The sequence below is a fragment of the Sorex araneus genome, chromosome 5 (genome assembly GCF_027595985.1).
Source record: "Sorex araneus isolate mSorAra2 chromosome 5, mSorAra2.pri, whole genome shotgun sequence".
NCBI lineage: Eukaryota > Metazoa > Chordata > Mammalia > Eulipotyphla > Soricidae > Sorex > Sorex araneus.
Genome location: NC_073306.1, coordinates 50,252,555 through 50,256,160, shown reverse-complemented (window position 1 = coordinate 50,256,160; position 3,606 = coordinate 50,252,555).

Below are 3,606 nucleotides of genomic sequence, written 5' to 3'. Positions count from 1 at the left end.
ACTCTGTACCAGAGTTTCTTTAACCAGTCATCTGTTCTTAGACACTCGGGTTTTTTCCGGATTCTGGCTATCGTGAACAGTGCTGCAATAAACATACAAGTGTGTATGTCATTTCTATTGTTTTGTTATTTTTTTTGCATCTTCAGGATATATTACCAGGAGTAGGGACTATTCTTGACTCTGCTCAGAAGTGATTTGATTCCTGGAAGTGCTGGGGAATCAAACCTTGATTAGCTGCTGTAAAAAACTAAGGCACGCTGAAGGCTATGTGCACTCGCGGGCTCTCCAGGCGGCCTCTCCAGGCAGCTGTCTCACCGCCCATGTTCGGTGCTCTGGAACCACTATGTGTGACTATTGGTCAAGGGCAGGCGATGGAAGGAAGAAAGCCAAACTGGTTGCTCAATCAGTTTATTTCATTCTCTCTCTCTGCTTCTCTCCCGGTTCTGGATCTTTCTCTCTGGATCTATCCCCCCAACCCACTCTTACAGCATAGTTAAATCCCCCCAGCATGAGGGGTTTGGGGTGTACACATAGGTGTGATCACAATCAATAGGGGTAAGGTTCCTTTCCCTCAGGGGATGCTTCTCCTAGGACAGATTCTCTTTCAACAGGAGGATCCACCCAAGGGCAGAGTCCCATGCGTGTATTTCTCCTCTCCTCATCCAGCAAACATATAAGCATTCATAATATTAATCATTTTGTATAAACACAATAAGAAATGCATTAAAGCTTATAAAATTGCTCTCCTGGGGCCATCTCGATCTCAGACTACAGTGCTCAGGCCAGATTAGTCTTTCCTATCCCTAGCAGGGTCCTAGTCTCGTCATTACTTTTGGATCATGACAGCATTCGTCCATGATCAAGCTCTTAACTTATAGTTAAGAATTGGGCACTGAGGCTGGAGTGATAGCATAGTGGGTGGGGCGTTTGCCTTGCATGTGGCCGACCCGGGTTCAAATCCCAGCATCCCATATGGTCCCCTGAGCACCGCCAGGAGTAATTCCTGAGTGCAGAGCCAGGAGTAACCCCTGTGCAGCGCCAGGTGTGACCCAAAAACCAAAAAAAAAAAAAAAAAAAGAATTGGGCACTTTGGCCAGGCTCATCTCGATGCCAGGGTAGCACATAACTCACCACTTGCCCTGGATCCGCCCCTTCCCTCGTCGGGACCCTGCTTTTGGGGTGCTAGGAACTGAGGGCAACTGAGGCTTAAGTGGAGAAAGCAGATGCCCGGGAATGAATAATACTCAAAGCCAATTAAGTCCCAAGTTACAAAAGCATATATTGTCTTCTTGTGTCTATACAAAAAGGACATTGCTTTAAAGTAAATTATTCAAAAGGCATAAGGAGAGGAGAAAGGCAATATTATAATATTTAGTGTTATGATATTCAATATTAACTTATAATATAAAGTTCAGTGTCCTAGGAAGGTCTGACCTTACAAATTAACAGAGTCAGATTAGGTGGAAAGCTGATTACTGTTTTGGGGAAGAGAGCATAGAGAAGTCACTGTCACTGTCATCCATCCCATTGCTCATTGATTTGTTCATCCTGTTGTAGTTACAGCTAAACAAAGGAATGGGAGTAATTCGGGAACACCCTGATGGGTGTGACTGGGGTAAGCCTAAACTCCGGGAAAAACCGGGACAAGCTCCTTGTGGCAAGTGGGGAGAGGACAAAGTAATGTCATCCTACAAGCTGCATGCAAGGCAAGCATCTTACTCTGCACTATCTCTCTGGCCTATTATCCTCTTAACTACAGTCTTCCCTCAAATTTCCAAGTAGTTCCCCCATTTTGTTAGTACTTTTCCAATGCCTTTATTAGGGAATTATAAAGTTCTACCAAGATTCATTTGCTCACTTACCTTTCTTCCCTGCTTGTGAGCCCTTATAAGGGTTTTTTGTTTTTGTTTTTTTTTTTAAATAAATCTCACCCTTATTAGCCTAGCGCCCAGGACAGGGCTAATGCTCAGAGAATGTCTGGGTTGAGCAGGGCTGACAAGTCTTTTTACTTTAAGATCCATCTCAGTGTGGATCTTAAAAGTGCATTATGGATCCCTAAGCAATGGGACAAAAAAGCTGTTTTCAAGCATTTTTGACCTTAAGAGCCCAATTTTAAAGAAGTTGCTGTGGTAGGGAATTTACTGCAGCGTTTAGGATGGCCTTGACAAAAGAAATGGCTCTCCATACACTATTTGTTAAAAAGGGAAAGATGTGAGGAGGAGGAGATAGGTAGTCCAATGTTGGACCCTGGAGAAACACAAGAAGCAAGAGTGGGTGATCTAGCGGAGCTGATGGGGGTGATCAAATGTTAAAAGAATGATTGAGCTCATTACTTTAAACATAACAGAGATGGGAGGGTTGGGGGCTGCAGAGATACTATAGTGAGGAAGACACCTAGTGCGCAGCTGACTCAGGGGTCCCCTGAGCACTACGGGGTGTGACCCAAAAAGCAAAAAAAACAAAAACGAACAAGCAAAAACCATGTAACCGAGATCAGCTAGATTCTGCACACTTTAATCCTCTTCCTGACCCCTGACCCAGGTGCCTGAGAGCATTCAGTTCACTTCACTTGGCTCTGAAGTCATCATGTGAAGATCAAAGCTGATTTTCCTCGTCCTGCACGCCCTTAATACAAATTCCCTTCCTGTTCTGAGCCTCTATTTCTTTGTCAAGAACTAAGGGAAGAGACACAGGCTCGCTTCCAAGTCTGGCTCAGATGACTTGCAGAACAGTAACAAAAACATCTGCAAAGAAAGCCCCATCCTACCACTGAACTTTGGACAACTCACTGAAAAGCCTAGACCCTGGCTTTTCCCGCTTGCAGAGTAGGCATAAATGTGCCCAGGGCTTCTGAGAATCGGGCAAGACTGTTTCGTAAACGGAAAATAAAGCATTAGAAATGTCAATATTACCAGTATTGTTCATAAGGGGAGGAAGGAAGGAGGAACGAGGGGGAGGAGGGCGGCGAGATGGGGAGGAGGGGAGAAGACGCGGGGCCGGGAGCGGTGGAGAGTATCCCCCCGCCACCTGGGTGCCCCCCATAGCTCTCGGCTACTTACAAGCTGCCTTTCCTTGAGCAATCAAACCCTTGCAAGCCCTCCTCATCTATAAAAATAACTGGTTCGCCGGTAACCGTGAGGTTAAATGAGGCGAAGCTTCCAGAGCACGCGGCGCAGTGTACATAGTAACTGGCCTCAGTAAACGTTCTTTATTGGAACTAAGCCCCGATCCAGATAACGGGGTGAGCGAGGAAAAGGAGATAAACTATTTGGGGTCGTGGCAGGAGACTAGAGGTCGTCAAAGATCCAGTCCTCAGAGTACCTAAGACCCCCGCCCCTGCGTGCCAGGATGAGCCTGTCCCAGCGCCCCCAAACCACTACCAGCCGGTTCCAGAAACGCAAGCGACGCGGGCCGGGAGCGCGCGCACCCGCGGCCAGACCCCGCGCCCAGGGCCGCTCGCGAGGGGCGGGGCCGCTGCCTGCCGCCACCCGGCCGGCGCGCCCCCGCTCGGCCCGCCGCGCGCCCCCGCCCCGCCCGCGCGCCTCCGCCCCGCCGCCGCCCTCGGGCGCCTGCGCGGCGCGCGCTCCGCCGGCGGAGGGGGCGGGG